The 23,864-nt window shown below is 38.2% G+C and overlaps 1 protein-coding gene across 5 annotated transcripts in view; it reads right to left on the minus strand.

The window, feature by feature from the left end:
* B3GALT1 (beta-1,3-galactosyltransferase 1) overlaps window positions 1-23,864 on the minus strand; it is a 2,392,726-nt gene that overhangs the window by 529,258 nt on the left and 1,839,604 nt on the right. For all 5 annotated transcript variants that reach the window (XM_044075600.1, XM_044075599.1, XM_044075596.1 and 2 more), the window contains one exon: window positions 10,979-11,095. The gene's annotated coding sequence lies outside the window, so the exon portion shown is untranslated. The remainder of the gene's footprint in view (window positions 1-10,978; window positions 11,096-23,864) is intronic.

A 23,864-nucleotide genomic window follows, 5' to 3' on the forward strand; every position in this document is an offset into this window, starting at 1 on the left:
GTTTGTTTGAGCTGATTGGCTGTACTTTGTTTATAAGGATTGATAACCCTTGTCTTTTTACACACCGATGAAGTAGTTTTACTTGAAAGCTTTGTGTTGTTATATTTATTTAAAAATTGAAACTTTGAGAATTCAGAGCGTTGGACCTCTGTGCTGTTTTTTTGTGGATCATTAATTTACATTGGGGTTGCCATGTACAACACTTTGGGGCAGAGAAGAAACAAATTCCTCACCCTGTCTCTAGTCAAGTTCAGCGACTGGTGCAAATTAAATCGATGTTATTATAAGCTGCAAATCAAAAGCAGAGTTCACACACAATACATTTGATCTGTCCTTTAATATTTTTAATCATACCACTTATCTTAATGTTTAGTAGTTTGTTTTAGTCAGAACACATGCTCCTGTCCAGTTCTCTACCTCACTTCATTTTGTTTCTTAAAAAAGCCTGATATGTTTTCCTATTTTTCATCTTGTCACACAAAAATAACTTAGCAGGCTGTCCCATACCAATCTAAATGCCTTAATGGTGTTAAAATAGAACAGTTTTCCCATAGCTACTATACTGGCTTTCACTCTTGCTCCTTTTGAGTAATGACAATCATCCAAAGATGTCTAACACATATTTCTGACCTTTTATCGTCTGTAAGCAGTTTAGCAACTCTACAGATGGCAGCTCTGGAAGACAGCAACTTTAAAGAAGAAAAATGAAAACACTTCCTAAACCAAAAATATGTTCATTTGCTTGCTTTATCACAGTGTCACTCTTTGCTGTTAAAGATATGAGAAGCAGTAAGCACACCTACTCTGAATGTGTCACAAGTGTTATTTTGGCTTCAGTTTTCTTATCCTGGATAACTTCTACAATTCTGGTAAGTCTGACCTTATTTATAACCTACAATATACACCCATCACAATATTTTCTGTTAAGTGGGTTACAATCTGTCTGTTAAGTGGGTTACAATCTGTCCAAAACCCTTCCTACAAACTGCATTTATGCATAGACCAGAGCTTAATATTATACTGTATGTTACATGCACAATATTTTTTGTAGCATTGCTTCAGAACTACATTGCAGGAAGTTATATATTTTTATAACCTTATTAATACTATAGCTAATTGGATTAGTTATTTTTTAACCCAGTAGGTGTAATATTAATCCAACAATTAGAAATAAAAGTTAAATTGAAATGTTATTTAATTTAACTCAGTTCTCAACGCTCCATAACCTGATTCCTCACCCCCTAACACATATTCACCTCTTCTGCTTCCTCACCCCTTCCAGTCTTCCTTATCACTATTTTTTCACATCTACTCCATCTAACTATTCCTCTCTATCTCATAATTAATTTCATTTATTCACACTGCCTCACACTATTTTCCTGCTGGACCCTGTAAACATCTCTGTATGGCTGCTTTATCACCACTAATTTTCAAAATGTATTATATCATATTTGGTGTGTATCTCAAACCATATCAACCTGTATATATCACGTCTTCATCTAACATATACTGATTATTGTATACTACCTTTTGTCTTTGTATAATACTTTGTACAAATACTAATGTTTGTATACTGCATTTTGCCTTTGTATAATACTTTGTACAAATACTAATGTTTGTATACTGCATTTTGCCTCTGTATAATACTTTGCACATACATATTATATGTTAACATGCATTCCTATTTGTGTCTGCATAATATCCCTGTCTTTGTTATAATATTACATGTATCTAATAATTGTATTGAGTTTTAGATACTACTATACTAACTTACTTGTGGAGCTTTTCTTCCTGGGCCTCTACTGAAAATGGGCTATTTTGGCCAAGTGGACTTTCCCTGTAAACAAATGTCAATAAATAAATAAATAATAAATTTGTTTTAACATAGGTTATAAAATAAATATTATATAATTAAATATAATTAAATGCTTTCAAATATTTTAATAAACAGTTAACTGATTATAGTTAATAATACTTAAAAGAAAATACAACAAATTCTAAATAGCATATAAATAATAGACAATATCTACTCTTCATAGGTGTGATCAGAATTCTGCAAAATGCAGAGCTTTCATACCATTAAAGCTATGTTCAATGGTCTGACCGAACAAAAATTCTGAAGGAGGAAAAAGCCATGTCTTTAGACTTATATATTCATTACATTTTTGTTGATCAATTAGGTACAGACCTATGTCCTGTTTTCAGAAAAATTCTTAGAGGGTGTTTACACAGATTAGAAGCAATTTAGACGAGGTGCTAATGAAATTCCCATGGACTTTTTTCCAGAAAGTGTCATAAAATTTTTAATATTCACCTAAGGAACTGCCAGCTTAGTCAAATACATCCTCAGTTTAATGACTTATCTGAGGGATGGCACCTCAGGACTGAAGAACCTCGACTCCCCCCAAACTACACTATGTCAATAACAGAACACAAATCCAGGCACCTGTTGTGAGGAAAAAAATGCAGTCTTCTTGAGGAAAAAAACTGCAGTCTTATAATCTTACAAGCATTAATAAACCAGTGGTACAGTCAGTTCCTTGTAGCTTGGATTCGAAATACTGGCACTCAAAATAGTATAAAACTTCCTTTATTCAACCAATAGTTAAGTGCTTTCATCTAAAACACTTAGACTTCCTCAGAACAAAGTCTTTCCATACACTTTAGGTTTATATACATTCAACTTCAATTGACTAATTAATTAATTACAATCATTTTAAAATTTAAAGTGCCAGTGTGCCATATATTTAAAATAGTCATTCCCAAAGTTCCTTTAAACATCCCCTTTCAGAATTCATCCTTCTGCAATACATACAATCAATTAATCCATACTCATTGTTGGAATAAACATTTATAAATATATCATTTAAAATAACATTTAAAAAGAATTTTCATTTATAATAAAATACTAGTTTCATACATTAGTTTATACCTACCATCCTTGTGAATCTGTCTATCCCATATTTGCCAAAATTGGCTTAACAGATATATTGTCATTCAACCCAGGCTGGGTTGATGCATTTAATCTAATTTGCCATTTTGTTTCTAGATCCCCTAATTTTTTACTAATGTTCCCACCCCTGGGATTCACTGTGGCTATATCTAAAATACCAAAATAAAATCTATTGCAATTCTTACTTCCTTCTAAATGTCTCCATAAGGCATTTTTTGTATCTTTTTTTCTTTATACAATAATAGTGATCGTATATTCTTTCTCTGAGACTTCTGTCTGTCTTCCCAACATAGTAACTGGGACACATGGAACATTTAGCCAGATATACTACATGGGAAGTCCTGCAATTGCCTTTTTTAAACTTTATCTCAGTCCCAAGGGTGTCCTCCAGTTTAATACTAATCCCTGAAAAAATGTATCTACACTGGTTGCAGGTTTCACATCTTGTAGTACCTTTCCCCTCTATTGCACTAACCATAGTGCATGTTTTCCTTTCCAGTTCCATTTTCATGTTACCCCCATTTCTGGAAACTAATCTAGGTGTTTTGCCCACAATATCCACTACTCTCCTATCCATTTTTAATAAATTCCAATTATTGGAAATAATGTTTTTAATGTTAGTGGTCCATGGCGTGTGTTCTAGTATACATGCTCTTGTATAATCTATATGGGTCTCACCATCTGTGTCCATGATGTTATTGTCCTTGACTAAGGGCCCTTTTCCCAATAGGGGTACATATTTTTTTCCCCACTCATTCTCTACATAACTGGTTACATTACTATCTAACCATCGGGGGTATCCCCTTTGGATAAACATATCCCCTATAAGTTGTAATTCCTTTACTAAGTCTGTATATTCCGATGTCATCCTGGTGGCCCTATTGCATTGCCCCTTGATTATACTCTTTTTTTGTTTCATAGGATGAGAACTAGTGTATTCTAAATATCCATTACTAAAAGTCTCTTTCCTATATATTTTCGTTCTAATTTTGCCATCATCCACTACAATTAGTGTGGAATGGAATTTGGGAATGACTATTGTAAATATATGGCACACTGGCACTTTAAATTTTAAATTTTAAAATGATTGTAATTAATTAATTAGTCAATTGAAGTTGAATGTATATAAACCTAAAGTGTATGGAAAGACTTTGTTTTGAGGAAGTCTAAGTGTTTTAGATGAAAGCGCTTAACTATTGGTTGAATAAAGGAAGTTTTATACTATTTTGAGTGCCAGTATTTCGAATCCAAGCTACAGGGAACTGACTGTACCACTGGTTTATTGAGTTGACTGTTTCCTGAGTATTTTCAGCTTCTTGGTTGCACTTTTGGGCATGGATTTGTTAGATGAATTGCCGTCCATCTTTTCGCCACGGAGGGATGAAATCAGGGGCATCCAGTCCGAAATGGCAATTATGAGAGGCAAATTGACCCGTTTGATTGAATTAGTAAGTCAGTCTATGCTCCAGGGGAAGGACTATGGGCGTATGATGTCAGCGAGTGCGCACAGCGTCAGCAGGAAATCAAATTCCATTCCAAACGGCCAGGGAGATGGCGACGAACGGAGGATTAGTTCCTCTAATGGATCCACATTCAAACCCGACGGCCAAACGGCGGAAAAAGGGAAAGAATACGGATCTGAGGTGGATTATCTACTATCTGGGGCCAAACCAAAACGGATGCCACCAAAAATAACTTACACTATGGCTGTCAATGCACAGCGTTCAGGTACTGTTTCCACTATACAAATACTAAAAAAGATGCAACTGCTAGAGACACTTGTTTTAAAAACTTTATAGAATCTAATGTTGACTTTAGTGGGAAGTACAGGTCACACGCTATTCAGGAGGACAATGACTTTGGGAAGTTGAACACCCACATGACTCTAAAAGATTTGATGTATGAATTTGGTAAAAAGCTTAAATCTTGTAAGAGTTTACAACTAGAAAACAGTTATCTTATGAAATGCATTGATACCAATATAGTCCCTATGGGACTTCCTTTTTTTAAATACCCAATGGGTATTGATTTGGACAACGACACTAAAGAGGAATGTTCTAAAATGTTTGATGGGTTTGGAATTTCATTCATGCGTTTTATTATGCAATGTAATGACAAGAAAATATGTGTTTTATTGAATGACTTAGATAGGCTGAATGATGCAATTGTCAATGATGCACGTGTACGATGAATATGAATATTGTTTGAATTCACAATACAATTGGGTCCAGAAAGAAGTAGACAAACAGTTTGAGAGGAAATGTAAGAAATATAAGAGAGACTTGGACCAATACAATAAAGGGCAAGCCTATAGGTGGGAAAAGCAGGTGTACAAGAAAGATAGAACATTTTACAGAAACCCTAAAAATGGAAGGAGAGGAAGTGCATTTGATAATAAGGAGGGACAGTACAGAGACAATAGATATGTTGACAGTTTAGATAATTTTGATAAGATTTCAGGGGGCAATGTTTTTTTAGGCAGGCAAATGGAAAAGAGAAGGACAAACAGTGGAATAAACCAGGGGCACAGGGGAGAACACTACAACTATCAAAAAAGACAAATAGGGGAGGGGCACACGAGATAGGAATCACCGACAGAATGGACAGGATTGTGAAGATTAATAATATAACTAGTGAATACAATCAGTTTTGTATACACAATTACACCCAATTGGAGATAAGGGAAGAGCATTTTACTTTGTTCAGGAAAGGAATGAAATATGTGCCTGTGAAGAGGTTTAAGGTAGAGGACTTTATAATTGATTTTAAGAAATATTTAAGAAAGTTAAATTTGGCAGTGTTACACCACAATGACAGCAAGAAGATAGGAAACACTTGTGAATTCAAGAAAAAAAGCACCTATACCCCACCCCTGAATGCCACACTGGGGATATTTGAGAAAATGGTTATAGATGAAATATATGCATACACTTCTAGGGTTAATAAAAATGAAGTTAAATACAACTTAAATACCCAAGAGGCTATAGTATTAAGAGAGTTGCAAGGCGACAAAAGGATAAGAATAATGAAACCTGATAAAGGGGGAGGGGTGGTACTGTATGATCAGGAAGAATATAAAAATAAAATTAATGAAATTTTGTTAAATTCAGGTAACTACAATATTTCATCCAGAAATGAAGTAAACATTGGTTATAATAAAATTAACTTATACCTGGAAGATCTATTGATAGAGGAAAGAATTAGTGGAGAGTTATACAACTACTTGAAAGTAGATTCTCCTATCATTAGTACTATGGTAGGGATCCCCAAAATCCACAAAAGCCTAGTGGACCCCCCTTTCAGGCCCATCACTTCAGGGAATAAATCAAAAACCTTTAACTTTGGAAAAGTAATAGATGGATGGCTAAAACCATTATACAAGTCCATTAAGCACATTATTATTGACTCCTGGGATTTTTTGGGTAGGTTAAGGAATGATATGATAACTCCTGGAGCACTATTAGTGGCAATAGATGTTGTAGACTTGTTTTCAAACATCCCCCAAGAGGATGGTCTATTAAGGTTAGATAGTTGTATAAAAAATTAAGCAATTTTTCATATGAGAAGATGGAACTAATAGTGGAATTCGTGGAATTGATTTTGAAACACAATTATATAATGTACGAAGGCGAATACTACATTCAAACCAAAGGGGTAGCAATGGGGGCAGCTTGCACCCCCATTTTTGCCAATTTGTATCTTTATGACTGGAAGGTTGAGCACATTTTAACAAGCAAGTGGTTCCATGAGGTATCTTGCTATTACCGGTTTCTGGACGATATTTTTATGATTTGGAAAAGTAATAGAGAAGATTTAGAATTATTTATGGGTTATATGAATTCAAGAAGTAATGATCTGAAATTTACTTTTAGTGTGGACTCTAATTCTATGCCTTATTTAGACACACTAATTGTAGTGGATGATGGCAAAATTAGAACGAAAATATATAGGAAAGAGACTTTTAGTAATGGATATTTAGAATACACTAGTTCTCATCCTATGAAACAAATAAAGAGTATAATCAAGGGGCAATGCATTAGGGCCGCCAGGATGACATCGGAATATACAGACTTAGTAAAGGAATTACAACTTATAGGGGATATGTTTATCCAAAGGGGATACCCCCGATGGTTAGTTAGTAATGTAACCAGTTATGTAGAGAATGAGTGGGGAAAAAAATATGTATCCCTATTGGGAAAAGGGCCCTTAGTCAAGGACAATAACATCATGGACACAGGTGGTGAGACCCATATAGATTATACAAGAGCATGTATACTACAACACATGCCATGGACCACTAACATTAAAAACATTATTTCCAATAATTGGAATTTATTAAAAATGGATAGGAGAGTAGTGGATATTGTGGGCGAAACACCTAGATTTGTTTCCAGTAATGGGGGTAACATGAAAATGGAACTGGAAAGGAAAACATGCACTATGGTTAGTGCAATAGAGGGGAAAGGTACTACAAGATGTGGAACCTGCAACCAGTGTAGATACATTTTTTCAGGGATTAGTATTAAACTGGAGGACACCCTTGGGACTGAGATAAAGTTTAAAAAAGGCAATTGCAGGACTTCCCACTTAGTATATCTGGCTAAATGTTCCATGTGTCCCAGTTACTATGTTGGGAAGACAGACAGAAGTCTCAGAGAAAGAATATACAATCACTATTATTGTATAAAGAAAAAAGATACAAAAAATGCCTTATGGAGACATTTAGAAGGAAGTAAGAATTGCAATAGATTTTATTTTGGTATTTTAGATATAGCCACAGTGAATCCCAGGGGTGGGAACATTAGTAAAAAATTAGGGGAGCTAGAAACAAAATGGCAAATTAGATTAAATGCATCAACCCAGCCTGGGTTGAATGACAATATATCAGTTAAGCCAATTTTGGCAAATATGGGATAGACAGATTCACAAGGATGGTAGGTATAAACTAATGTATGAAACTAGTATTTTATTATAAATGAAAATTCTTTTTAAATGTTATTTTAAATGATATATTTATAAATAAATGAAGAAGATATGGAACAAGGTAAACGCCCAGTCCAAGCAGCAATAAATATAATAAAAGTGTAACAAAGGATTAGGGCGAAACACAGCTCTAAAAGGTAATAGAATAAAATGTCACTTATAAATCTCATCAACCTCCAGTCAGCACAGCAAGTCCAAAAAAGAGATTTACTTCCAAGTTAAAAATCCGTTTCTTTTATTACAGCAGGTACCAGAGTTAGCGCTTTCACCTTGCGGTTTCATCAGACTCACTACAAAGTACAAAGTCAATGAGTCTTAAATACTAAAAAAGGCGGGAAAAAACAATCAATTAAGCTTGTTAACAGCAAGTTCATTCCTTAGCATTGGATGGCGTAGCTATGGGCACTTCGTGTGCCAATAGCTACGCTAACCTGTTCATGGCTGAATGGGAGGTAGAATTCATGACCTCACATCCCAGTTTTTTAGCCTATGTTTCCTTCTATAGGCGCTTTGTGGATGACCTCTTCCTGTTATGGAAGGGGTCAGTTGAACAATTGGAATCTTATATCATGGATCTAAATGTTTCTACTGAGTATCTTAAATTTAGTTATGAGTTTTCCTATACTAGGCTCCCTTTTTTGGATGTATTTGTAGAGCGCCTTCCTAATGGTATTATAAACACTGGGGTGTATAGGAAGTCCTGTCATAAGAATTAATTTTACACAGACATAGTATGCATCCTGGCCATATCTTCCACAATATTGTTAGGGGACAAAGTATGAGGACTTCTAGGTATAACCCTACAGAGCAAGGGTTTCGTCAGGATTTACTAGATCTGGATAGGAGGTTGGCATCTCGGGGTTACAAGATGGACGATATTACTAAAGGACATGATAATATACTAGAGTTGAGGTCTGGAGCAGCTGCCCCTTATTTTTCTGAATTGGGTCATGGTATGGATACACGAGTGCATACCAACGACACTACTAAAGGTTCCACTGCTTTTTCTTTGTTTTATACCAAAGATGTGGGTGGTATCAAGGATGTGGTAAGGAAGCATTGGGACATATTGATGGTGGACCCACACATCAGAGATATAGTTGGTGATAGTCCCCGTTTTAGGTATAAGAACAAGAAAAACATTAAAAGGCTACTATGTGACAGGGTGACCAACAGTCCTGAAACCATACTTTCGTATGGCACTAAGAAGTGTGGTAAATGCAACTTTTGTGAGTTTATTTGTGAGGATTCAGTGTTCATACATCCAAGCACACATATCCCATACACTTTTAAGGTTAGAGGTGATTGCACGCACACATATCCCATACACTTTTAAGGTTAGAGGTGATTGCATGTCCAGAGACCTTGTCTATTTAGCTGTCTGCCTTGTTTGCTCGTCGTTTTACATTGGTAAGATGAATAGATGTTTGAGAGATCGTGTACGGGAACATCAGTACAATATTAGGGTTAAGAATTGCACCAATGCATTAGCCAAGCATGTTATGGACACCGATTGTACACATACATTCAGCTTTAGGATTGTAGAGAAGATAAATGTTACTAGTAGAGGTGGTGATATCTGGGCCATTACTGAGAGTAGAGAGAATGCTTGGATTTTGAAGCTGAGGTCAGACACGGTCCCTGGTTAAATGAAGGTCTCTCTCAGACCTTTTTAAAGATGAGGAAATTGAAAGCTTAATAAAGTTTGTACTTAATGTTTTATGATATTAGCTAGAATTATATAAATATGTAGTTTGATTTTAGTACGTTTTTTAACTTATTGTGCTATGTAAATATTTATGCAAATATGTATGTAGTAGATTTTATTGATTGAGTTGGTTGCTAAGGAATGAACTTGCTGTTAACAAGCTTAATTGATTGTTTTTTCCCGCCTTTTTTAGTATTTAAGACTCATTGACTTTGTACTTTTAGTGAGTCTGATGAAACCGCAAGGTGAAAGCGCTAACTCTGGTACCTGCTGTAATAAAAGAAACGGATTTTCAACTTGGAAGTAAATCTCTTTTTTGGACTTGCTGTGCTGACTGGAGGTTGATGAGATTTATAAGTGACATTTTATTCTATTACCTTTTAGAGCTGTGTTTCGCCCTAATCCTTTGTTACACTTTTAATATATTTATAAATGTTTATTCCAACAATGAGTATGGATTAATTGATTGTATGTATTGCAGAAGGATGAATTCTGAAAGGGGATGTTTAAAGGAACTTTGGGAATGACTATTGTAAATATATGGCACACTGGCACTTTAAATTTTAAAATGATTTTAATTAATTAATTAGTCAATTGAGTTGAATGTATATAAACCTAAAGTGTATGGAAAGACTTTGTTCTGAGGAAGTCTAAGTGTTTTAGATGAAAGCGCTTAACTATTGGTTGAATAAAGGAAGTTTTATACTATTTTGAGTGCCAGTATTTCGAATCCAAGCTACAGGGAACTGACTGTACCACTGGTTTATTGAGTTGACTGTTTCCTGAGTATTTTCGGAATCTTACAAGCATTGAAGAAGTGTGTAAACAGGCTGTATGCCCACTGTTGGCCATCATATTCATCTGAAGTTAGTTGGCTAAACTTTTGGAGTGTAATTTGGTGGCTGGATTTTCTAAATGCATTATGGATTGTTGGATATATCACTGGGGAAGCAGAAATATTGCTGCCATTCTATTTGAATTGTGCTAATTTTTTTTTTAGTTTTCAGTTCATTAACTGACACCTATCAGTTTGTGTAACTGTTCCTCTCGAGTCATATCCTAAAGAATTAAAGTTCCATGTAGCTGTTAGATTGTTAGTGTACAGAGCAAATGTTCATGATGAATAATCTAAAAACACTGCATAAGTATTAAAGTACTTAATCATTAAACTTATATGAATGAGAATGGGCTTACTACAGTAATGATAAAAAAGAAAGTAAGACAGTTAAAACACATTCCTCAGTGCAAAGACAGATTCTCTAAGCATAAGTGGTCAAACGTAGGAAAGTACCAATTTAAACAAACATCAATGAAAGTAAAGAAGCAGCCCTTACCATCAGCATTTGCATCCAACCAAATTATTTTTATTTTCGAAGAAATTCAGCAATCTCAGACTATTAGCTGAGTCAGGGGATGGGATCCCATATGAACAGTGTCAAAGTCTTTGCTGCCTGTAAAAAAAACCACTGGATTATTACTTAAAATGCAACTAAAACGATGTTTTTATTTGCAGAAATGTAGGACAGCAACTAGTAGCTTATTGAATTCCTACATTTATATCTTCTATATGTATGGTGTATTATAAACCAGCCACCTCATCTCTCTGATTACGACAATGCCATGGATGCTTCAGTTCAAGAGGTGGAAGTTATTCTTAAAACCTTATATCCTCAACAAGATCCCCATGGTGAGCCCTAATTACAAGGAGATCCTGATTTAGAAGAATGGATCTAGGATGTTTCTGTAAAAAGCCACTTTTGTGACTCATCTTGAACTCAACCAAATGTTGACAGTGGTAATTGTGCAATATCAAAAAACAATTTATGTGGTGAATAATTCTCAGCTGTTCTCAATTTTGTAGAATGTCCAAGATTTTGACTTATTATTGCTCCATTCCTTGAAAAATGTGGGGTTTTCTGGAAAATTCTTGATGACAGCAGTCACAAAACAATGACAGATATTTAGATTCAGACTTTATATTGTTCTGAAAATGCATACAAATGCAAAATCTATTAGTATGCATCTGCAGAAGGCATACTAATGCAAACCTTATATTCTAGCAAGTTAAAAGATCCATCAGTGCATAGCTACTGCCGGATTTTGTAGATCTGTCCCCGTTATTTATTTATTTATTTGTTGTGTTGCCCCTAATTCCTGAGCTGTGAGGTTCGGTGCTATGACTTCTCCCCAAGCTGTGGATAGGGTTCAGAACTCTACAACCCTGCATTATAATTAATGCTGAAGTCATTCACCTTGTTGATAAGGAAATTTTCTTCCTTGCAGTAGTTTATATCAGTAACATGTTTTTCATAACTGCACAAAACGTACAGTTGTGTACACTTACCATAAATGTAGATGTTCGAGTGTATTCACTGTTGCAGTCATCACATTTGGGTTATCTGCTTGCAGTAGCCCTCATTCGGCCTGATTAACAAAGTCTTGGGTCCTACATCGGTTGCTGTCCCTTCTTCCATGACGTCAGGTCATCAGGGGTATAAAACATGCAGCCGATGCCATTACATCAGTTTTTCTTCCCTCAGATGTCAGGTGCCCCCCTAATGGGAAGCAATTAAATCTATAAATATACAGGTTTATACCTCCAACAAAAAAGCAAATACACCAAAAAGCTTTTGATCATAGTAAAGGAGAGTAGAGGTATAGCCAAAAGAAGTTAGGGGGCTGGAGGGAGGGTAATCAGGACAGCAACAGTGAATACACTCGAACATCTACATTTATGGCAAGTGTACACAACTGTACTTTGTTCTTTGTGTTTCATTGTTGCAGTCATCACATTTGGATAGATTCCCAAAGCTAAGGATGGGAGGAGGAATTTAGATAGCATTAGGACCAGCTATAAGGCCCTGTAAGACTGCAGTAGCAAAGTCAGCTCTGGATTTAGAGAAAATTGGCAGATGGTAATCCTTGCTGAAAATATGTACACAACTCCAGGTAGCAGCTTCTAGGATGTCCCTAGTAGGGATGCCTCTGAGAAAGGCTGTAGAGGTAGATGCAGCCCTGGTTGAGTGGGGTCTGATCCCCTGTGGGATAGGTTTTCCCTGGTGCTTGTAGCAGAAATGAATGCAATGGCCTATCCATTTGGAAATGGTTTGCTTTGAAACAGCCTTCCCCTCTGCCCCTGCAGCAAATGCCACCAGCAGTTGTTCAGATTTCCTTTGAGGTTTAGTCCTGTCCAAGTAGAATCTAAGTTATCTGTGCACATCTAAGGAGTGCAGTATCCATTCCCCTTTGTTCTGAGGATTAGGAAAGAAGGTTGGCAAATGAATGGACTGATTAAGGGCCACACTGGATACCACCCATGGGCAAGAAGGAGGGATTGGTCCTGAGGGACACCCTGTCCGCAGGAAAGATGATGAAAGGCTCCACTGCCATAAGGGCCTGTAATTCAGATACCCTTCTTGCTGAAGTGATTGCTAAAAGGAAAGCTGTTTTTCAAGAAAGGAATTTTAAGTCTGCAGTAGCAGTTGGCTCGAAAGGAGGAAGAGTGAGTTTCTCCAATACAAGGTTAAGGTCCCAGGCTGGAATTGGAGCTCTCCTTGGTGGTCGTAAATATTTGGCCCCTCTGAGGAACTACTTGAGCAGTGAATGAGACAAGAGGGGGAGGTTCTGTGTTATAATGAGCTGAAATGGCTAAGACGCGAATTTTGATGGAGGAGAAAGACAGGCCCTTGTGAAGCATCTCAGTAAAGTATTGTAAAATCTGAGGTAAATTGGGCACTGCTGTGCTCATCCCTCGAGATTGGTTCCAGGTACAGAATCTTTTCCATTTTTCAGCATAAGATTTTCTAGTACTAGGCCTCCTTGCCTCTAAAATGATATCCATCACTGGGTTACTGAGTGATGGTAAAGGAGATATTAGGTAATTAGCCAGGCTGCTAGGTTCAGTGTTTGAAGCTGAGGATGCAGAATCTGGTTCTCTTGCTGAAACAATAGGGTAGGAGTCTGAGGCAGGTGCCATGGGGCCAACAGTAACACACTGTGCAAGAGGGGGTACCAGTGTTGGTATGGCCAGTCTGGTCCAATCAAAATCCTTGGTTTATCTTGTTTGATCTTTAGTAGTACTTTGGAGAGCAGAGGCAGAGGAGGAAAGGCATAAACTGATAGGTTTTTCCAGCTGAAGGAGAGAGCATCCACTTTCCAAGCTTGTTTGTGGGGAGTTATTGTGCAAAATATGTCCAATTGATAGTTCTGGGGGGAGGCAAACAGGTCTATAGCTGGGCTCCCCCATTTTCTTGTTAACATGTTGAAAATCCTTGGTTCCAGTTTCCACCCATGTGGGTCCATGAGGTTTCTGCCTAGTTTGTCTGCCAGTGTATTTAATTTTCCTGGAAGGAATTGAGCTTGTAGATGCACTTGGTAGCTCAGGGCTGTGCTCCACAATGCCATGGCTAGTCTGCAGAGGGGGTAAGAATGTGTACCCCCCTGCTTGTTTATGTACCACATAACAGTGGTGTTGTCCATCTTTACCATTAATTGTCCTGGAAGAATGTGGTCCTTGAAGGCTGTGAGAGCATTCTGTACAGCTAACATTTCTTTTTGATTGATATGCAGGTGCATTTGACTTGGGTTCCATTTGCCCTGAATGCACTTCCCTGCCAGGTGAGCCCCCCCATGCATAGTCTGATGCATCTGTTGTTAGGTTAGGGTTTGGGTGGCAGGAGGTAGTGTGAATGGTAGTCCCTTGTTTTGGTGGCAGGCCTCTGCCCACCAAAGGAACTCTAGGTGTAGGCAAGGTATGATAGGAATCATTGCTTCTAGGTCCTGAGAATGTCGACACCATAGGCTTTTTAGATACCACTGTAGATTCCTCATATGCAGTCTTGCATATGGAATTAGAAGAATGCAGGAGGCCATGAACCTCAAGGCTTGTAGTATTTTCCTTGCAGATAGCAGGGTTTTTGTGGCCACTTGTCTGAAGTAGGTTGTCAAATGAATTTACTTCTCTGGAGTGAGGAAAGCCATTTGGGAAGTTGTATTCAAGCTTGCTCCCAGGAATATAATTTGTTGACAGGGTATCAGGCGTGATTTCTTTTCATTTATGGTGTACCCCAGACAAGTTATCACCCTTTGTACAAAGGCCAGATGATTCAAAAGTATGTCCTGGCTTTCTGCCTGAATTAGACAATCGTCCAGGTATGGGTATATTTGAATATTTCTTTGCCTGCAAAATGCAGTGACTGGAGCTAGGCACAGTAGATAAGCCAAAGGGCAGTGCAGAGAGCTGATAGTGCATGTAGCCTGCTTTGAAGCATAGGCATCTTCTGCAAGATTCCCTGATTGGGATGTGCAGGTATGCTTCCTTTAAATCTAGTGTTGCCAACCAGGCATTTCTGCCTAGCATAGGGAGCAACTGGTGAAGAGTCAGCATCTTGAATTTTCGAATCACCAAAAAAGGTGTTTAGAGTAGAATTGTCTTTTCTGGGTACCAGGAAAAGTCTTGAGTAGAAACCTTGTCCCTTTTCCTCTTCTGGTACCAACTGAATAGCCCCCGTGCTTAAGAGAGAAAGTACTTGCTTTTGCGCCTCTGCCCACTGATTTGGGGGTAGATCTGGGCACCCACTTGGTGTTGGTAATGACTGGAAGTGAAATCTGTATCCCTTGGACACTATCTTTAAAACCCATTTGTCCTGGGTAATGAGTTCCCAGTTCTTTACATGAAGAGCAATCTTTCCCCCCAATGGGGCAGTCAGTTGAGAAGTGCATGGAAGTTTTAAAAAGAAGTCATTGAGACAGTTTACCATAGGGGGGAGTTTTAGTACTCCCAGATTTGGAAGTGGAGGCCCCTCACTGCTTAGTCCTGTGCGTATCCTGGGAATGAAGCCTGGGAGCTCTACTGAATCTAGGTTTGGTCTGAGAAGGTCTGGAAGAGGCTGTAAAGAACCAATTCTTGGAAGGCCAATGTCTACTAAACCTTGGATGTTGTACTTGTAAAAAATCTTTAACAGTTTGCATAGATTTAGCTTTTTCCTCCATCTTTTTAAAAACTTCTTCTGCCTTGTTGCCAAACAGGCGGTCATGGTTTAAGGGAGCATCCAGTAATTTTGCTTTAACATGATCCGGCAAGGATTGCTCCTTAAGCCAAGCATATCTTCTAAGTACAGACCCAGTTACAGCAGCCCTGCAAGATTCCTCTAGTGAATCAAATCCACATTGCAAAGTATGTTTTTCAACTTGTTCAGTTGAATGCAGTAAATCCTGTAAATCCTTATTTTCAGCACAATTAGGAATCAACATCATTTTGTAAGCAATCCAGTAATATGCTGCTGATACTTTAACATATGAAACTGGCAGTTTAAGGCCCTAATGCCCAAAGTTGCAGAAGTGTATACCTTCTTTCCCCATCTATCCAGTGCCCTGGAGTCTCTATCAGAGGGGGTAGGATTTTTGGCGGTAGTAGCTTTAATGCCCTTGGTCCCTGTGAAATGATTTCAGGATCCGCAGTAGGATTTTTAAAAAGGAACTTGTGAGAGTCAGCGACCCTGTAATATCTATCAGGTTTTCTGGGAGCAGGAGGTAAAGAGTCAGGGGCCAAGCTAGACTCCGAAAAGGCATCATCAACAATGTCTAGTAAAGGAGGTATGGCTAAACGCCTGTGCTGGGGCAGGAGTAAGAAATCCCTAAGCCAATTTTTAGAATCAGAGAAATCCTGACTTTTCCAATGAAAATGCTCCCTGAGAGTATGCAAGGTTTCACCAAAAGAGAAATCATCTGGGGGGGGGGGGGGGGGGGGCAGATGGAATAGACTCCTCAGCATCAGAATCCTCATAGGTAGATAAGGGTAAATCCTGGTCATCAGAGGAAACAGAAAATTCAGAATCCTGGTCAGAAGTATCATAAGCAAACTCTGTCCTAGGTCTCTTAGAGGGGGAAGGCTGGCTTCCCCTGATTAAAGTAATAAGGTCTTCAGCCATTCTTATCATTTGTTTTTTAGGCATAGAGGCCTGACCATGCGGTCTGGATATCAGTTTTCTAGGCATGGTTCGAGTTTTAGGCCTTGAAGAAGAAGATGGCATTGATTTAATACACAAGTCAGTAGGCCTGAATACACCATCAGAAGCCAGTGGCTGCACAGTGGCTTCGGACCCATCCAAGGTGGAGACATCCACAGGTTCCACAGTTGAAGCATCTCGTGGCATACTGGACTCTGAATAGGTCTCAGTAGAGGCCTGCGAATCTGAAATAGCGGGTATCAGGGGCTGCAAAAGCGCCTCACTGAGTACTGGCAAACTGGCGACTGGAGAAGCATCGTCGGCAGCTTTGGACCTAGGCAGCCTGTCTCTGTCTTTATCTTTGAGTTTTTTTCGGAATGTCGGTAGTTGGATGGCTTACCAAAGACATATCAGGATAATTGAACTGAGCACCAAAATATTTAGAAGTGTAAATATACCGAAGACGGACAGTTCGTGGTTTAAATAAGTCACAAAACCGACAGCGAGGTACGTCGTGGTCAGGGCTTAGGCAAGGAATACAGTACAAATGAAAATCTTTATAAGGTATTTGCTTTCCACAAGTAATGCAATTATTTACTTTTACTGACATCAAGAAAAAGTTTCCTCAATGGGGTACTTAGCTTTTAGTTGAAGACTTCAGTTCTGAAACTCGAAAACAAAAATTTCAGGAGTCGGCTGACCAGCACTTGCGCACTGCTTCTGCTTCAGGCACCACACGACAAGAAAGACTGATGTAATGGCATCGGCTGCATGTTTTATATCCCTGACGTCATGGAAGAAGGGGCAACAACCGACACAGGACCCAAGACTTTGTTAATCAGGCCGATTGAGGGCTACTACAAGCAAATAACCCAAATGTGATGACTGCAACAGTGAAACACGAAGAACATCTGGCATTTGTACAAACTGTATTTTATTTACTTTCTGGGTTATTTATATTTGTTCAATGTAGTAGAGCACTGAACCTTTAACAAACTTAGTTTAAGAGCATTATTAGGATAAGTAATTTATTCATAATCACACAGTAGGTAACTGGAGGCTTAGGGAGTTCAATTCTATAAAGGAAGCAGCTTTTTAGCAATTCATAACCTTAATCCTTTATTCGACTGTTTGACTCCACAGAAATATAGTAAATGATACCCAGATGAAGAGGTTTGCAGGTAAGGCAATAAAAGCTATGGCATGGAAGAAAGAATGAAGAAAGTCATTTAATGGTGAAGACAGTTTGTTTTACTTACCTTATTTACTCTTTTTGATCGGGTTAGACCTACCAGGTCAATGTCCTCTTCAGGGAAGATCTGAAGTAGTACTTGTAGTAACTAGGGGACATTTTGTGAGGGCCCTGCAGAACTTTCCCTACTCTTTTTTCAATAAGTGCACTGGAATCTTTTACATCTGCCTGAATTACCACCAACTCAAGCAGATGGGACCTCGATTTAACATCTCATCTTACCTGCAGGAGACCACACTCAGAGGTGAAGATGGAGCTTACAGCAATAAAAATTAAGAGTAAGATAATGTAGTCTGCTCTCCTGTGACAAAGTGGTGAAGATCCTGCTGTTTAAATGTTTGTCCTTCAGCAATCTCATGGACAGATGCACATTAATCTACAGTAAGAGTAGATGTCTGGCACAGAGAATGGGGCTCTGGATACAAGTGGCAGAAATTTATATATTGCATTTGTTTACCAGAAAGTCCAAATGAAAGTCCAAATGAGTAGAGGTCTGAGAAGAACAGCTCCAGGATTTATAGACAAAACACTGCAAAATTTAACAAAAAATATGTACAAAGAACAAACAGCAGAATTTAACACAGTAGAATAATAATGAAATATACTGGTGAAGTAAAACATACCACATAGTTAGTACAGTATATTTAAACAATATTATTAGGAGTTTATTGTGAATATTTTATTTATTAATTTATTTTATTTTACATTTGTTGACCGGGCTAGTCCAAACTTGATGTATGTCCATGTTCAGTGGAGGCCTGGGGAGAAAAGCTCCAACATAGATAATAATAAACATATACATAACATGAGAACAACCTATTTGTAATACTAAAAAGCAATTTTAAACATCTGCTAGAGCACCCTTTTAAGACTAGAAAGAATTAAAACATAGGCTTAGAGATCAAGTAATTATCATCAAATAAAAAGAAGGAAAGATAATATACATAAACTGGGAACATGTATATAGAGTAATAAGCTTGCAGATTAAGTCATAATTCTATAGTAGTGTAATTAAGAGCAAGATTAAGTTAATATAGATGACGAAGACACACTCCTATTGTAGAAAGCTAAGTGACCAGGTTAATACTCTGAAATGGTTATTAAGAAAAGACTGAGTAAATACAAACTTAGTTAGCTTACTGCTCATATTCTGTAATGTTAATAAAAGGTAGTCATAGTGCAGCAGTAGTGAGATCGGTAAAGATGAGAGTGACAGGAGGGAGACTGATAGTCTGGACTGGTGCACGGGCAAAGCCAGTGAGCCATGTGGTATGTTTTAAGTTGCTTTTTGAAAAGTGGTGTAGAAGAGAGATGTTATTTCACTAGGAAGCAGGTTCCAGGTTTTCCCCACAGTGTTGGAGAACAGAGAGTCCCTAACCCTATTGTTTCATTTCAGTGTGGATACTAGAAGTTTACTTGATGAGCAAAGGGTTGTAAGATTTTTGTAGGGGGTAATGGGGGTAGTCAGTATTGGAGTATTGCTAGGATGATAAAGGGTCTTATGGGTGGTAATAAGTTGGTGAAAGAGAAGATGATTAGGCAGTTCCAGCCATCCTAGCTGCTTGAGATTATGACAATGGTGGGTTCTAAATGGGGATCTGGTGGCAAATCTGGCAATGTTATTATAGGAGGTAACAAGTTTGTTGAGATTGTTTTCAGATAGGTTGGTATAAATGGGAGAGGTGTAGAGGAGGTTAGAGATAAGATGGGTATGGGCAATAGTAGTTCTAGCTGTTGGAGTAAGAAATGGTTTTAGCCTATAGAGGGAGCCTACTTTTCTGATCACTGACTTTATTGTAGTGTTGATATGGGTGTCAAAGGTAAGGTCATGGTCTATAGTTATACCTAAGAGCTTGGTGGTTGGGTCGGGGGAGATATAACAGTAGCATTATTAGATGTTACTGTGGAGGTGCAATGGGTAGGACTTTTGTGCAGGAGTAAAGAGCAATAGTTTAGTTTTTTGGGGGTTTAGGAGGAGACAGCGTTGGAGGAACCAATTCTCTATTATGTTAAATGTTGTTTGGGTGAGGGATTGCAGTTCAGATATGGACGAAGCGGAGCATATTAATGTTGAGTCATCTGCATATTGTATGCAGGTGGCTTGAGAAGTATTCATGCTTAGATCATTGATAAAAATTGAAAATAAGAGAGGGCCCAAGATGGAGCCTTGAGGGACACCCAAGGTAACAGGAAGATGGGTGGACAGGTTATTCTCCCACAGTACAGCCTGTTTCCTGTTTTCTATGTAGGAAATTAACCATTTTAGTGCCTGAGTATCAAGTGAGAGGGACTTAAGTATGTTCATAATTAGCTGCTGGTTCACCACATAGAAGGCTTTAGAGAGGTCAATAAAGAGAGCAAAAGATGGAGTATTGTTATTGCGATTTTTGTTGATACAGTCAGAAAATGATAAGAGGGCAGTGATGGTGCAATGGAATGGCCTAAAACCATGCTGACAGTTTGCTAGTAAGTTATTTTGGAATATGTTGTCTAGTAGCTGATGGTGGATGCATTTTTCCATGATTTTTGCTAGTGGGGAGAGTAAGGCTACTGGGCGATAGTTAGAGAGTTCAGTAGAGTTACCGCCCTTATGAAGAGGGATGATATGGGAGATTTTCCAGACCGATGGGATGGTGCATTCAGTAATTGTTCTATTTATTAGAATGGAAATGAGATAAGCAATTACTTTTGCTGCACTTTGTAGATATTCAGCAGGTAGCTGATCAGCAGAGGGGGTTGTATGGTTTGAGTTTTTCAAGGAGGCGGCAAATGAGGGAAGTTGGAACTGGTTGTAAATGAAATGAGGGAAGTGAGGGAGTTGTAGTGGGAGATAGGCTAGTATTAACGGGGGGTAGTGATCTGGATAAAGATTAAACGGCTTCAGTGAAGAAGGTATTAAAGGTGTCGGCAATATGCTTAGGATTGTTGTGGGAGGTGCCTAATGGGCTAGGTGTTTTGGAGTGGCCTGGTCTTAAGAGTTTATTAATACCTAACCAAAACTTTTGGGGTTTGTGCTGGTGTTTAAGCTGGAGATGAAGGTAAACGTTTTTTTGTCAAGGAGTGCAGACTTCTTGGTAGCATTTCTAATCTGTTTAAATTTTTGATGGTGTGTTAGGTTTTTAGTAGTTCTCAATTTGGCCCATATTTTATTTCTCAGTATGACTTTATGCCTAGTGTCTTTAGTAAGCCATGAGGCAGTTTTAGTCCTGTTTCTGATAGAACGAGTAGGGGCATGGTAGTCCAGGATTTGTAAGAATTTGGAGTTAAATTATAACACTGCATCCTCAAGTTGGAGGTATTTGAGGGGAGACCAGTCACATGCCCTAAGTTCAGTTTGGAAGATATCTGGATTAAATTTTCTATTGGTCCAAGTAGTTCTATATAAGGCTGGGTTGGGAATATTGGTCCTGTGTCTTATGTAGGTCAGTGAGTGGTCACTGATGTCCTCAGGAATGGTACCTGTTTTATATGTATAGGGATGACTGTTAACAAGGATCCAGTCTAAGGTGCTTTCTTTGTGGTTAGGTTTATGTGTTTTGGTTGGGGAGGTAATAGTTTGGGAGAAACCATATAGGTTAATATGGTTAGTAGATTTAGGGGAACTACAGGTAGTCCAGTCAATGTTAAAATCGCCCAGCACTATGGATTCTTGAGGAAAGTTAGCAGAAAGCCAGAAAAGGATATCTTCAAGGGTGTTAACGTTATTTCTGGGAGGGAGATAAGAGCATATTATGTAAATGGCTTTACAGACATTGATCTGAAGTTTAGCAATAAGGATTTCAGCATTACTGCCAGTGGGTAGTTGTCTATCAAATGAAGTAACTTGCAGCCATGATTTACATAATATTGCTACTTCACCACCTTTTTTGGTTTTGCGGTCTATTCTTAGTATATTGTATCCAGGTGGGGTGATTTCATTGTCCTGAGTTGAAGGTTTTAGCCAAGTCTTTGTGAGACATAGGATGTCAAAGAAATACACATCTAACAGAGCATGGAGTTGGGCTACTTTATTGTTTATGCTATGAATACTGAGATGAGCTATACAGAGAGAGTTAGAAGGACTAGCTGGGATGTGAGAGGTAGAGGAAAGCGGACTATGGAGGTCAGTGGTATCTATATTGTTTGGGTCAGGGTTGGGATGAATGTCATTATCTAATAGAGGGTGTGGTTGAAGTTTATGTCTGAGCTTTAGGATTGTAGAGGAAAAGTTTACTGATTTCCTGGATGGAAGATAAGTAATGTGGGCCAGTCTGTGATACTTGGGAAGAAGATAGGTGGATGTAGATGTGATATTTAAGAGGTTGTGGGTGGCTGCATGAGTTTCAGGAAGAGTTTGCTGAAGGGGATGGTGAAAGTCAGTGAATGTGTGATGCCCATAGGTGGTTAAGACATAGGATACAAATAGAAAAGACAGGAAAGTGTAACAAAGTAGTAGTTTCCTGTGGCTAGACATAAGTACAATGGCTATTGTAAGCGGTCTAATATAGGTCTTAGAAGAGGAGGAAGGGATAGGGGGTGATAGGGATAGGTACAGTGAAGGAAGGTGAGAATTCCCACCTGGTGTATTAGCACTTTAAAGAGTAATAGCTATTAGAGTAGTCTTAAGTAGTGATGAAATGAAGGAGTAGCCAGTTAGTGAGCAGTAGAGAGTGACTGGAAGTCAAGGGTTGGGGTGTGGCTTTGGAGGTATAAGGTCAGGGGTACTAGGGGTGGGTGGGATTTGGGGGTAGGGTAGGGGAGCTGAGTGAGCCCGCAGGGCAAATGGAGCAGGGTAGAACCAAGACAGGTAAATGAGGAGGAGCTACTAAAAAGAATCAGTAACACAGTTGCTTATGATGTCTCAGAGCTACTGGAGACTACAGGTAAGTGTGAGTACCAATGTACCTAAGGACCAAAGCTCATGGAGGGAAGAGCACTGTAAGGTTAGCAGACTCTTGCAAAACAACCAGTCATTAGGGAAATAAGTAGTAAGATAACCAACGTGTGATAATAATACAAAGAAATGACAGAAACAGAATTTAATACAGGAACTGAGTTTCTAGTGAGTAACTTCTAATTGAATAGTTGGGACACAGTAGGTGAAACTAGTGTTAAGTGTAGGTAAAATGCAAAATGATATTGACAAGGCAGAGGGTAGAAGTGATACCATATTTAAAGAAATGATGTTAAGATGGGGTGGGATGTAGGAGTATATTGGTGGGGATATAATGGGGATGAAGGGTCCTTTACAGTGATAACAGCTGCACAATCTGGGAGGATTTTGGAGTACAGCAACTACTTTTCTAGGTTGAGACAAGGGAGTTGATGCAGTGCAGGTATTTACTGAGCATGCCCCTTGTATGTCTCTTACAGGAGGTGTACCAGGCTGATGTCTCCTGAAGGAGGTGTACCATGTACATCCCAATAGAAAGAAACTCTTGAGCATCTGGGAAAGCATCAGGATGAGCTGTGGATTATTCCTGGGGATAGGGAAGCCTGGTCTGTAATGCTCAATTTGCTGTTATTACAACCCTCACCAGGATAAGACAGTGTAGAAGATGGAAGGATGGATAGATAACACTGTTACAACATAATGTTAGTTTGTACAAATGACACCGTTTTTAATAATATTATGTTACTATTAACTACTGTCATTAAATAATATTATAATAATTTTACCATTGGAATTACACATGTCACTATGGCTGATTGCATGGACTGAGTTAGATGATACTGAAAATTTGTACCAAAAAAATAACACATATTTATATTACTACTCAAGGGGGTTTACTAAATTCAAAACAAATGTTTTGATGTTAGGACCTCGGTGACTCTCATTTGTTTTTCATGCACAGAGCTATAGAGCACTTAATGAAAACTTTCATATATGCATGACCTAACAAGTAAAGGGAAATCACTATCTGGAGGTAAAAGAAAAATAATCTACACGCATATATCTTTATCTCTGAAGGAAAAATACTACTACTTAAAAGCTGCATACATTTAGCAGAATGACATTTCTGTCAGAACAGTCTCGTTTTT

The sequence above is a fragment of the Protopterus annectens genome, chromosome 6.part1, assembly GCF_019279795.1.
Source record: "Protopterus annectens isolate FY-2018-M chromosome 6.part1, PAN1.0, whole genome shotgun sequence".
Lineage (NCBI taxonomy): Eukaryota > Metazoa > Chordata > Ceratodontiformes > Protopteridae > Protopterus > Protopterus annectens.